Here is a 14,534-nt window from a genome sequence, read left to right on the forward strand (position 1 = left end):
TTTTCCTGGTCACTAATTGCAATCTTATCTTCTATATGTGAAATTCTATCCTCACATTGGTTCATTCTGCTGCGTAGACTTTCAATGGAGTTTTTAATCTCTTGGAAATCTGTTTGCATCTGTTTTATGGATTCCATTTGTTTCCCGTGTTGGGATTCCATCATGTTCCTCAGATCCTCAATTTTTTTTATCTGTGTCCTCTTTAGATTTATCAATCATGTCTTGCACTATGGGCACAGTCTTTGCTGTTATGTGAGAAATTATTTCTGATTTCATTTTTTTCCAAATCCTCTTTTGTTGCCAGTTCAGGGAGTCCAGGTGCTTGAGTATCAGATTGTTCCATCTCATTTCCCTTTGGGGTTGCTGTAGGTGATCTGGAAGTCTGTTTTTGTGGCTTGTTTACTTGTCTTTTCATTTCCATGGGGGAGGGGGGGTATACTGCTGGCACCCGTGCGGCTCACTTCCTCTGCCCTAGGAGCAGTGGAATGGTGGTGGGGAGCCTCCTCCTGGGCGCTGGGATTGGCTCACCTCCTCTGCCCTAAGAGTGGTGGGATGGTGGTGGGGAAGCCTGCTTCTGGGCACTGGGATTGGCTCACCTCCTCTGCCCTATGAATGGTGGGATGGCAGCAGGGAGTCTCCTCCTGGGTGCTGGGATTGGCCTCCAGCATTTCTTTTGAGGAAATAGATCTTGGCTATAGGAAGGATGGTATCCAAAAAGTAGGTGTGGTTTGCTTTGTATACCAAATGTCCACACTGCCAGAAAACTATGCCAACCAGATGTCATCTGATATCCTCCCTCCTTCACCCAGAGTAACTCTCTGTTCCCATGCATAGGAATTATAGCATAATAAGTCTGGTCACTGACTAGTGTGGGAAATTTACTGTACATCCTTAAAGTCTCAGTTTCCCCTACTGCAAAAGCAGGGAGAATGAAGATAAATACGATTGCACTGAAAATCAAATGAGAGAATGCTTAGCAGAAAATCTGGCCCACAGTAAACTCCAAATAAAGGTTAATATTCAATACATGAAAACATCTAGACCATTGGCAGAGAGCTACCTGGATTTTGTTTTATTTCTTTCCTTTTTTTTCCTACAGAAAAACGACAGGGATCCACTCTCCTAGAAATTACACTGTGTTCAATGACGTCCCATCAGGAGTAGGCAATGTTCCGCATCCTGCCATTGGTATCAAATGGTTCCATGTCAGACAAGTCATGGCTTTTAATCTCCCTTTATTTGCCATGTCTCCTGTCAGTGACCTTGACTGTTGCCAGCTGCCTTCTGTTCTGCACTTGCCTGATAAGTGTGTTTACAGCTTTTGAAGTCGTGTCTGCTGAAAACCACATCTGGTTAGCCACCTCTCCACAGACACACAATGAAATACGAAGGCTAATTCAGTGGCGTACACCAGCCATGTCTCTTTCCTCAGAGAATTCCAGTCAGAGAGAAGTCAGCCGATGATCCTGGGGAGGAGAGGAATGCCCAGTAGGACTGTAAGTCCTCGTGAACCTGGCAAAGATATGGAGTAGGAGAGTGAATGAGGGCCCAGGATGGGCTGAGACGCTTTGAGCATTTGTACTTTTCTGTAGGTTCCATCAGACCTTTCTGTGTTGAGCCAGGTTAAAATTTCTTAAATTAAATAACTTTTCCAAATTTTGTTGTCTCTACTGGCAAATGTGACATGTATATTGATGTCGCAGAAAGTTTAGCATCGTGAGAGGAATGAGAGAGACATTTTATACTTGTGACTAGCAACACCATTATTTAGGTACCAAATAAAAGTACCTGCTTCCATTTGTCGAACATCTACTATATGCTAGGTACCAGTCATAAGTGTTTTACTTGCCAGGCTATCACAACTTGATGTAGCAGCTTAGCTATCTGTCCATTTTATAGATGTGGAAATTAAAGCTCAGAAAGGTAAAGTAACATGTCCAAAAATGGACAGTCCTTGTCCTTAGGACTTGGATTGTTCAAAATTTTTGAATATTATATATGTGAGAGGGCTACACCTTCCTATTTAGTTTCTGGGTCATGGGCTGCTTATATGTGTGGCTGCTGGATATTGTCCACCTACTGATGTATATCAGTTTATTCCACAGCCAAGCAGTAGAGCCAAATTTGAAGTTGGATCTGGTTGATTCCAGCTCAAATGTTTTTAATCACTGTAATGTCTTCAACCACAGTTTCTGATATAAATAATAGGGTCTTCCCAGGAAACTTTTGCTGTGGCAAGAGGAGCACTTGGCTATAGAAGTGCTTTGTTTAATAAACATTTTATCAACATATAAAATATGGACCCAAAATGCATAAGTCTCAAGGGAACAGCTCAGTGATCTTTTGCAAAGTGATTGCTCCCAGGGAAACACCACCTGAGACACAGCGTATTGCTAGGTCCTCTGGGACCTATGCTCCAGCTTTGTTCTTGTCCAAGACTACCTATGCTCCGCTGACCCTTTGCATTTTTACATAATCACGTAGCCATGTTTCACTACAAAAACCTTGCTGAGATTGTGATTGAGTTGCACCAAATTGATAGATTAATTTGAGGATTTTGTTAAGTGGGTTTTCACTTCCCTAAGCATTAAGGAAAACTCACTGGTGTGGTCTTTTGGGCCTGTAGTTGTGGTGTGTGCATGATGATGGGGAGGGTATGTGTGTGGGAGAGGGAGTGAGAAGGGATGGATTATAATATAGATTCAATTTTTTGATTACTTAGAGTATTCAGATTTTCTGATGTTTAATGTATCAGTTTTGCTAAGTAGTTTTTAAAGAAAAATTTCTGTTTCAACTACATTTTCTGATCCATTGGCATAAGGCTGTTCTGCAATACTTGAAGGAATTATATTTTGTGTTGGAAATGTTCTACATCTTGATTGTGGTACTATTTACACAGGGGCTTAAGTCACTAGGTTGCCCAGGCTGGGCTTGAACTTTCAGTCCTCCTGGCTCTGCCTTCCTGAGTGCTGGGATTACAAGTGTGCATCAAGACTCAGTGAATTGTGCATTGAAAATGGGTACATTCTCTTATAGAAATTATACTTCAGTGAAGTTGGATGAAAAACATACAATACTACCATTTTTCACCTATAATTTTAGAAAAAATTAAAAGTCCAATAATATCTAGTGTTGTTAGTATTGTACTATGTCCTCTTTACTATATCTTATTTTAGGATGTGCTGCAAGAGAGGATATACATTGCACAACCAACTGGAGGAAGAATCTAGAAATATCTTTCAGAAATGAAAATGTACAAACTCTGTCTCTTAGAAATGTCACCCACAGGTACACACTGGAGGGAGACTGTCCCACGTACACTCAAGGAAATAGTCTAGCATTTATTGCAGCTCGGTTTGGAAGAGAAAGAATATTACCACCACTCAGATGGAAAACGGTGATAAACATACCTGGCATAACAGCTCTTAAATATAGCAAATTAGAACCATGCATTTGAACTTGGACAAATCCCCTGAACAAATCAGTTGGGAAGAAAGTTGCAAAAGAAGAATTGCAGTTGATGTTACTTAGATGTGATTTTTAGAAAGTGCTATTCCCTTACTTTTTCCCCATTGTAATAAATATTTTCACGGGGAGCGTGGAAATCCAGAGTAAAGATGTCCTTGCAGCTAGATGCACCCGGTCTGTGCAATGTCAGTAGGAGGGGAAGTGTTGGCTGAAGTTCCCAGGGGCCTTCTTAAAGTACCGCTGACTTCCCAGCTTCTCCACCCCCTCCTTCCCCTTTTATTTTGCGTTGGTTTCCTGTGGCTTCTGTTACAAATTAACACAATCTGGGTGGTTTTAAACAACAGAAATGTATTTGCTCACAGCTCTGGGAGATTTAGAAGTTGGAAAGCAAGGTACCAGCAGGGGCATTCTCCCAGGCGGCAGTAGGAGAGAATCCATTCCCTGTCCTCCAGCTTTTAGGGTTGCTAACCGTCCTGGGCATTTCTTGGCTTGAAGACAGTCCCTGGGATGTCTGCCTTCAATGTCACATGTGCTTTCCTGGTGTGTCTAAGTCTGTGTCTCTTCTCTCTATTAAAGATGCTAATCATCTTGGGTTAGGACCTACTCTGATTCAGTATGGCCTCATCTCAACTTGATTGCATTCAAGACCCTGTGTCCAAATAAGCTCACATTCCCAGTTACTTGACTATAGCTTTCAGGGAAACACAATTCAAACTGAGATGCCTTCCCTTCCTTCCTCCCTTCCTCCTGCCCTCTGTTCCACCGTCCCTCCTTTCTTCCTTCATCTCCTCTTCCCTCTCCTGTTTCTTCTCTCCTTGGATCCTTTCTGTTGGTTGGAATGTGGATGTGATGACAGGAGCTAAAACAACCATCTTGGACCACAGAGAAAATCTGGAAATGAGTCCACACAGGAAGGAGCTACAAGATCAAAGAAAGCTGGCTAAGATTATAAAGAAGCTGCAGTGGGTCTATACTATCTACCAAGACTTTTATTTTATTTTTTTTCCTAAATATTTTTATTGGTACAATTTAGGTATACAATACATTTGCATTTCTCGTTGGGTGCTTGTACCTGTACATGATGTATCTTGGTTCTTATTTTTTCCCCATTCCCCTGTCCTCCCTTCCCGAATTACAAAGCCTTTGTTTCCATTTTTTCCTTTTCTTATAATTTTTCCATTCCCTTCTTTCCTTTCCCCTACCCCTCCCACTTCCCCTACCCCTTTGAACATTTTCTTCCTATTTCAAATTATCAATTATTCATTTTAATCACGTTAATGCTTATTTACACTTTCAGCTTCTCACACCAGAGAAACTATTTGGTATTTACTCATGTGTGTCCTGTTTATTTCACTTAAGGGTATGGCCTCAATGTGCATCCATTTGTTTCTTTTTTGAAATGTACTTAATCATTTTATTTGGCAAAGTCCAACATCCCTTCATGATAAACTCTAATGAAAATAGGTACAGAACTCTGATAAAAGCCATACATGAGGTGTTAACATATACAGTGAAAGATTAAATTTAAAAAATTGTGCTAAAAGGCATATTGCTTTTAATCCCCCTTGAAGTACTTCCCCTTACTTCAAAAACATGTATGTCATCATTGTTGCCACTTTCCAAGCAATGTTGGAAGTTTTCTTTTGTATCTTTATAAGGTCTGATCAAAGATATGGTGAATGCTGTTTGGGTGTTCCTCTTGAAGACAATATATAATTGAGTCTCTCTTTTTTTTAAATGGAGTCTGTGTCTTTTCATTGAAAAATAATCAAGATGTATTACATATATGTACCAATTCTCCAGTGTGAATATAGCTATTAGGTGTGTAAACATACACTAATAATAATAAAAAATTTAACCATTTTGCATTCATAGATGATACGCTTCTGGTGTAAGATGACCTAAGATGACCGATGGCCAGTTTTTGGCCATATGTCACTCTCTGTCTTAGTCCTATCTGGACTTACTGAACCAGGTCATGTTTCAAGTTGCTGTTTACGTCTATGGAGGCTTGCATTCCTGGCTATCGTGTCTCCATCTTGAGCCCCTGGCGCTCTTCAGATTTCTCTTTAGTCACAATATGGATGTTATTTTCATCATCTGCACTGACCCCTCAAGGACCCAGTCACTGTCAGACTGTCTATTAATTTCTATCTAATTTATTTATATTTATTTATTTATTTATTAATTGGTACATTTTAGGTATACAATACATTTCCATTTATCATTGGGTGCTTGTACCTGTACATGATGTATCTTGGTTCTTATTTTTCCCCCATTACCTATGAGCCCTTCACCCCCACCACCCTTCCCTATTTACATAGACTTTGTTTCCATTTTTTTCTCATAATTTTTCCTTTCCCTTCTTCCCTTTCCCCTTCCCCTCCCACCACCCCTACACCTTTAGACCTTTTCCACTTTCAAATTATCAATTATTCATTTTAATCATTTTCATCTTTATTTACACTTTCAGTTTCTCACACTAGAGAAACTATTCAGTATTTACACGTGTGTTCTATTTATTTAACTTGAGAGTATGGCCTCAAAATGCATCCATTTAGCTATAAATGACTCTAGTTTCTCATTCTTTATGGCTGAGTAGTACTCCATTTTATAAAAAAACACATCTTCTTTATCCAGTTTCCAGTCGATGGGCACTTGGGCTGTTTCCAAGCTTTTGTTATTACAAACTGTGCCGCTATAAACATAGGTGCACATATATCACTGTGGTATGATTCTTTTAATTCTTTGGGGAAGATACCCAGTAGGGGAATAGCTGGGTCAAATGGGACCTCTAGCCCTAGTTCTTTGAGGTATCTCCATACTAATTTCCACAGTGGTTACACCAGTCTGCACTCCCGCCAACAGTGGAGAAGGGTTCCTTTCTCTCCACACCCCTGCCAGCATTTGATATTGGTTGATTTCTTGATAGCAGCCATTCTTTGTGGGGTGAGGTGGAATCTCAGTGTTGTTTTCCTCTGCATCTCTCGAATGACCAGTGATGTTGAACATTTTTTCATATATTTATTTGCTGTTTTTACTTCTTTGTCTGAGAAATGTCTGTTCATTTCAGATGCCCATTTTTGAATTGGGTCTTTGAATTTGGGGGTCTGATTGTTTTCAATTCTTTATATATTCTAGATAGTAGACCTTTGTCTGAGGTACAGCTGCTAAATATTTCTTCCCCACATTGTAGGTTGTCTCTTACCTCTGTTGGCAGTTTCTCTTGCAGCGCAGAAGCTTTCTAATACGATTCTTTGTGTTAGCTCCCGCGGTACTGAAGATTTGTTCATTAAGTCTTTTCCTATGCCAATGTCATTGAGAGTTCTACCTAACTTATCTTCCAGCAAGTTTAGTGTTTCTGTCTTGATATTTAGATCTTTAATCCACTTTGATCTTAGTTTAGTGCATGGTGATAGGTATGGGTCTAGTTTTAATCTTTGGCAGGTTGAAATCCAGTTTTTCCTACACCATTTATTGAACAGGCTATCTTTTCTCCAATGAGGGTGGTTGGCTCCTTTGTCAAAGATAAGGTGGCTGAGTATGTTTGTTTCTGCATCTTCTAATCTATTCCACTGATATTCAGGTCAGTTTCTTTGCCAGTACAATGCTGTTTTTATCACAGTAGCTTTGTTGTATAGTTTCAATTTGGGGATTGTGATACCCCCAGCCATGTCTCTGTTGCCTAGAATTGCTTTTGCTATTCTAGGTTTCTTCTGCTTCCAAATGAATTTTTGGATTGTTTTCTCTAGTTCTGTGAAGTATATTGTTGGAATTTCAATTGATATTGCATTAAATCTATATAGTAGTTTGGGAAGTATGGCCATTTTCAGTATATTGATTCTTCCTACACAGAAACAAGGGATATCTTTCCATTTCCTTATATCCTCCTCGATCTCCTTCTTCGGAGTGCTGTAGTTTTCAGTGTAGAGGTCTTTTGCTTCCTTTGTTAGGTTGATTCCTAGATATTCCATTTTTTTAGATGCTATTGTAAAAGGAATTATTTCCCGAAATTCTCTCTCAATGGGTCTGCTATTTGCATATAAGAAGGCTATTGTTTTTTGAGTGCTGACCATCTACTCTACTGAATCTGTCAATTAAACCTAGAAGACTTTTGACTGAGTTTTTTTGGGTCTTCTATGTAAAGTATCATATCATCAGCAAATAATAACAGTTTCACTTCTTCCTTTCCTATCTTTATTCCTTTTATTCCTTTCTCTTTTTCTAATTGCTATGGCTGATGTTTCCAGAACAATATTGAACAGGAGTGGTGATAGTGGGCATCCTTATCTTGTTCCTGATTTTAGCGTGAAAGTTTTCAGCTTTTGACCATTTAGTATGATGTTGCCTGTTGGTTTTTCATAGATAGCCTTAATCAGGTTGAGATAAAGACCTTCTATTCCAATTTTCTGTAGGGTTTTTATCATGAATGGGTGCTGGATTTTGTCAAATGCCTTTTCTGCATCTATTGAGTTGATCATATGGTTTTTGTCCTTGACTTTGTTAATATAGTGTATTACATTTATTGATTAAGTATGTTGAACCATCCTTGCATCCCTGGGATAAATCTGACTTGGTCAGGGTGTATGATCTTCTTGATGACCCTCTGTATTCTGTTTGCCAGTATCTTGTTGAGGATTTTTGCATCTATGTTCAGTAGGCAGATTGGTCTGTAGTTCTCTTTTTGGGTTGGTTCTTTCCTTGATTTTGGAATCAAAGTAACATTTGCTTCCAGGAATGAATTTGGAAGCCTTGTTTCCCTTTCAATTTCCTTGATGAGTTTAAAGAGTAATGGCAATAGTTCTTCTTTAAATGTCTTGTAGAATTCAGCAGTGAAGCCATCAGGACCTGCGCTTTTCTTTGTTGGTAAATTTTTTGTTACATTTTCAATTTCACTCATTGTTACTTGGGTGTTTAGAATTTCTATATCTTCTTCATTTAACTTTGGCAATTCATATGTATCTAGGAATCTGTCCATTTCTTCTGTGTTTTCCATTTTATTAGAGTACAGGTTCTCAAAATAGGTATTGATGATCCTCTGAATTTCTGCTGGATCTGTTGTGGCTTCACCTTTTTCATTCTTAATTGCATGGATTTGAGCCTTTTCTTTCCCTTTTTTGATAAGGTTGGCTAAAGGTTTATCAATTTTATTTTTTCTTTAAAAAGAACAGCTCTTCAATTCTTTGAATTTTTTGTATCATTCCCTTAGTCTCTATTGTATTGATTTCTCCTCTGATCTTTATAATTTCCTTTCTTGTATGAGCTTTGGATTTGTTATGCTCTTCTTTTTCTAGGAGCTTGAGGTTCTGCATTAGGTTGTTTAACTGAGTTTTCTCTGTTGTCCTAATATGGGTATTCACTGCTATGAATTTCCTGCGTAGATCTGCTTTCATTTTGTCCCACAGATTCCTGTATGTTGTACTGGCATTATCATTTACTTGTAGAAACTGTCTAATTTCTTCTTTAATTTCCTCTGTGACCCATTGGTTGTTCAGGAGGGTGTTATTCAATTTCCATGTGTTTGTGGGTGTTTTGCGGTTTCTTATGTTATTGATCTCCAATTTTATTGCACTATGGTCTGATAATATACAGGGGATAACTTCAATTCTTTTATATTTACTTAGATTTGCCCTATAAGCTAACATTTGATCTGTTTTGGAGAATGACCCGTATGCAACTGAAAAGAATGTGTATTCTGATTTTGTGGGGTGGAATACTCTGTAAACATCTATTAAGTCCATTTGTTCAATAGCTTGGGTCAGTTGTAGAATTTCATTGTTAATTATTTTTCTAGATGATCTGTCTATTTGTGATAGAGGGGTGTTGAGGTTCCCCACTACAATTATGTTATTGTTTATTTAGTTTTTCATGTCTATTAATATTTGTTTTGTATAGTTGGGGGCATTCATATTTGGTGTATAAATATTTATGATTGTCATCTATTCCTCTTGGATTGTTCCCCTCACAAGGATGTAGTGACCATCTTTGTCTCTCTTAATTAGTTTTGGTTTGAAATCTACTTAGTCTGCAAATAAGATTGGTACCCCTGCTTTTTTCTGGGTTCCTGTCATGTGGAGAACTGTTTTCCATCCTTTTACTTTCAGTCTATGAATTTCCTTTTGAGTTAGGTGTGTTTCTTGTATACAGCATATTGCTGGGTTTTGCTTCTTAATCCATTCTGTCAGTCTGTTTCTTTTGATTGGTGAATTGAGGCCATTAACACTGATAGTTATAATTGAGAGATATTGACTCATCCTTTCCATGATGTTTTATTGTTGTTGGCTCTTTTATTTCTTATTTTTCCTCCTTTCCCTTTAGTGCCTTACCTTGCATAGTGTCTTCTCTCTGTTGGCCCTCATGGAGTTTTGACCTTCATTGTCTTTTTCTAGGATATTGCATAAAATTGTTTGGAGTGCTGGTTTGGTGTTCATGAAATTTCTCAGGTCTTCTTTGTTGTGAAAGTATCTAATTTCCCCATCGATTTTGAAAGATAATTTTGCAGAATACAACAGTCTAGGTTGAAAGTTATTTTCTTTTAGGGCTTGAAATACTTCACTCCAGGCTCTCCTTGATTTGAGGACTTATATTGAGAAATCTTCCATGATTCTGATGGGCTTTCCTTTGTAGATGATTTGTTTCTTTTCTCTAATTGCCTGTGGAATTTTATTCTTCTATTGGGTTTCTGGGATCTTGACTATTATATGTCTAGATGTAGATTTTTTTTGATCGTGGCTAGGTGGCATTCTATATGCCTCACTTATCTGTATGTCGAATTCTTTTCCGCTGCTTGGGATGTTTTCTTCCTTCACTTCTGTGAACAGTTTTTTTATGTCATCTACACTCTCTCCTGTTTCTTCATTGACTCCAATCAGTCTTATGTTATTCTTCTTTTCATCATCTATCATCTGCTGCATTGATTTTTCTTGGTCCCTTACTCTTTTAAAGAAATGTTTCTTTTCCCGGTCACTAATTGCAATCTTATCTTCTAAATCTGAAATTCTGTCCTCACATTGGCTCATTCTGCTGCATAAACTCTCAGCGGAGTTTTTAATCTCCTGGAAATGTTTCCATCTTTTTAATGGATTCCATTTGTTTCCTATGTTGGGATTCTTTCATTTTCCTGAACTCCTCTCTAGATTTATTAATCGTGACTTGCACTATGAGCACAATCTCTGCTGTTATCTGAGAAATTATTTCTGATTTCATTTTTTCCAGATCTTCTTTTCTTGCCAGTTCAGAAAGTCCAGGTGTTTGAGTATCAGAGTGTTCCATCTTGTTTTCCTTTGGGGTTGCTGTAGGTGATCTGGAAGTCTGGTTTTGAGACTTGTTTAAGTGTCTTCTCATTTGGACGGGGCCGGGGGTGGTGCTGCTGGCACCTGCACAGCTCACCTCCTGTGTGCTGGCAGGGTGGTACAGTGGCATGGAAGCCTCCTCTTGTGTGCTGGGAGTGGCTCACCTCTTGTGTGTTTGTGGGGATCTTATATCATTTTCTTAGTTTCCATGGCATTGATTTTTGCTCTGATCTTTACAATTTCCTCTCCTGTATGAGCTTTGGATTTGTCATGCTCTTTATTTTCTAGGTGCTTGAGGTTCAGCATTAGATTGTTTATTTGAGCTCACTCTGTTTTCCTAATATGGTCATTCACTGCTATGATTTTCCCTCGTAGAACTGCTTTCATTGTGTCCCATGGCTTACTGTATGTTGTATTGGCATTATCATTTCGTTGTTGAAACTGTCTAATTTTTTCTTTAATTTCCTCTGTGACCCATTGGTTGTTCAGGAGGGTGTTATTGTACTTCCATGTGTTTGTGGGGGTTTTGCGGTTTATGTTATTCATCTAAAATTTCATTGCACTATGGTCTGATAATATATGTGGGTAACTTCAATTCTTTTACATTTACTTAAACATGTCCTATAAGCTAGCATGTGGTCTATTTTGGAGAGTGACCCATGTGCAGCCAAAAAGAATGTATATTTAGATTTTGTGCTGGAATACTCTGTAGACATCTATTAAGTCTATTTGTTCAGTACCTTGGTTCAGTTCTAGAATTTCATTGTTGATTTTTTGTCTAGATGATCTGTCTATTTGTGACAGTGGGGTATTCAGGTCTCCCACTAAAATTGTATTAGTGCTTATATGGTTTTTCATGTCCATTAATATTTGTTTTGTACAGTTGGGGGCATTTGTATTTGGTGCACCTATATTTATGATTGTCAAGTATTCCTCTTGGATTGTTCCCTTCACAAGGATGTAGTGACCATCTTTGTCTCTCTTAATTAGTTTTGGTTTGAAATCTACTTTGTTTGCAATAAGATTACTACCCCTGCTTTTTTCTGGGTTCCAGTCACATGGAGAACTGTTTTCCATCCTTTTACTTTCAGTCTATGAATTTCTTTTTGAGTTAGGTATGTTTCTAGTATAGTGCAAATTGTTGGATTTTGCTTTTTAATCCATTCTGTCAGTTGACTTCTTTTGATTGGTGAATTGAGGCCATTAACACTGATGGTTTTAATTGATAAATATTGACTCATCCTTGTCATGATGTTTTATTGTTGTTGACTCTTTTATTTTTTATTTTTCACCCTTTCCTTTAGTTTATTCCCTTGCCTGGTGGCTTCATTCTATTGGGCCTCATGGAGTTGTTAGCTTCATTGTCTTTTTTTAGGATATTGTTTAGAATTGTTTGGAGTGCTGGTTTGGTGTTCATGAAATTTCTCAGGTCTTCTGTGTTGTGGAAGTATCTAATTTCTCCATCACTTTTGAAAGATAATTTTGCAGAATACAACAGTGTAGGTTGGAAGTTATTTTCTTTTAGGGCTTGAAATACTTCACTCCAGGCTCTCCTTGGCTTGAGGGTTTGTGTTGAGAAGTCTGTTGTGATTCTGATGGGCTTTCCTTTATAGGTGATTTGTTTCTTTTCTCTAACTGCCTGTAGAATTTTGTTTTTCTCTTGGGTTTCTGGGATCTTGACTATTATATGTCTAGGTGTAGATTTTTTTTGATCATGGCTGGTTGGAGTCCTCTATGCCTCATTTATCTTTATGTCCAATCCTCTACCTCTGTCTGGGAAGTTTTCTACTATTACTTCTGTGAGCAGTATTTTAATGTCATTTGTAGTTTTTCCTAATTTTTCATGGACTCCTATCAGTCTTATGTTATTCTTCTTTGCATCATCTAGGACCTGCTGGATTGATTTTTTGTGGTCCTTTACCATTTTTAAGAAATCTCTTTTTCGTGATCACTGACCACCATCCTGTCTTCTATCTCTGATAGTCTATCTTCACATTCACTCCATCTGCTGTGGATACTTTCAAAGGAGTTTTTGATCTCCTGGACATCTGTTTGAATATGAGTCATGGATTCCATTTCTTTCTTATGCTGGGCATTCATGGCTTCCAGCATGGCTCTGAGTTCATCTATTTTTTTAATCTGTTTCTGCTCTAGAGCCTCTAATCATGTCTTTCACTCTGCTCACCATCTCTGCAGTTATCTGGGAAATTATTTCTGTTTTGAATTTTTCTAGAGCCTCATTTATCTGTTTTGTTACTTCCTGTGCTATCAGTTCAGGGTGTCTAGGTGGTTGATTACCAGACTTTTCCACCTCATTTCCCCCAGAATTTGCCTTTGGTGGAGTGGAAGTCTGGGTTTGTGCCTTGCTTAAATGTCTTCTCACTTTTGTTTTTGGTACTGTCCTTGGTTTGATTCCTACCAAGACTATTATGAGAGAGAAATAAATATTTATCTGAAGAAAACTTGTCTTCCAATTATTCTTTTTTTCGCTTGAAACAGGACATCTTAAAGCACACAGCACTCACACTTTTATACATGTAACTTATTGGACTGTAAGTGTGAGCATACTACTCTGAGGGAGGGAGGGAGAGTCAAATGAGAAAGGGTTCTCAGAGGAAACTTTAATTTTTTTCTGTCATATTGTAGTTCTTTAATTAAGAGATAAAGCAAGGACCTGGGATTTATCTCAGTGGTTTTACCACCTGGTGTGCAAGTGCAAGGACCAGAGTTCAATCCCTGGTACCAAAAGAGAGAGAGAGAGAGAGAGAGAGAGAGAGAGAGAGAGAGAGAGAGAGAAAGCAAATTGAATGAAAGTTTAAAAGCTGTGAATTGTAGAAGGTGAGATTCATTGTCACAAATAATGATAAAGTTAATCTCTAAATTCTGACTGTTTAAAATGTGTCCCTCAGAACTCCAGAGAGGATATTTCTGCACCTGTTACTCCACATCACATGAATCAGGGATTTCCCAAAGGCAGTGGCTGGTGTTGAACATCTCTGAAGATACTGCTTCCACCTACCTGGCAGATCCTTCTCCCCTTTCCCCCCCAGACACTTCCTGTGTGTCCCTGGCCTCAGTCCAGAGGTTACTGTCTGATGAGCGGTGTCAGTAAATATTTAGAAATTTGGGGAGAGTTAGACTCTTACCTATCAGATTCCAAAAGAAGAGCCCAATGGAGGATTCACTTTTCATGCTTGTTTATGTTACAAAAATATTACTTTCTGTTGTAAAACAACAACAACAAAGACTAATACTATAAAAGTGTATAAAAGTAAAATCTCTGTCCTTTATTGACTCCATTTCATCCCAGAGGCAAATAGTTTAAAGACTTCAATATGTTGAAACCATACTATATTATACCAAGATAAATAATAAACATCTACTGGTAGGGAAGGAGTTTCTTATGTGGAACTAAAGATAGAAACTATGAATAATGAGATTGATTTCTGTCTGAGAAAAGACTTTCAACTTTAAAATTCTACATAAATGAAAAACTGGATATATATTCACAACATACGAGATGGACTAGAATGACAATATCCTTAATATGTAGAGATATTTCAAAGGAAAAGGCACAACAGGCAATTTTAAAAAGAAAAAGTAAGTATAACTGATACACAAAATTAATAATAACAATAATAATAATAATAATAATAAATTGACAGAGAATGGTAGAAGAAATTTGTACATTTACATAGTGCCAGTAAACTGAAAATTGCCATGTCTTTTTGGGAGAAAAATCTGGCCTTGTATAGCAAAAGCTTTAAAAAGATG

The sequence above is a fragment of the Heterocephalus glaber genome, unplaced genomic scaffold, assembly GCF_053883595.1.
Source record: "Heterocephalus glaber isolate CG9 unplaced genomic scaffold, H.glaber_assembly_v1.0 deba00000943, whole genome shotgun sequence".
NCBI lineage: Eukaryota > Metazoa > Chordata > Mammalia > Rodentia > Bathyergidae > Heterocephalus > Heterocephalus glaber.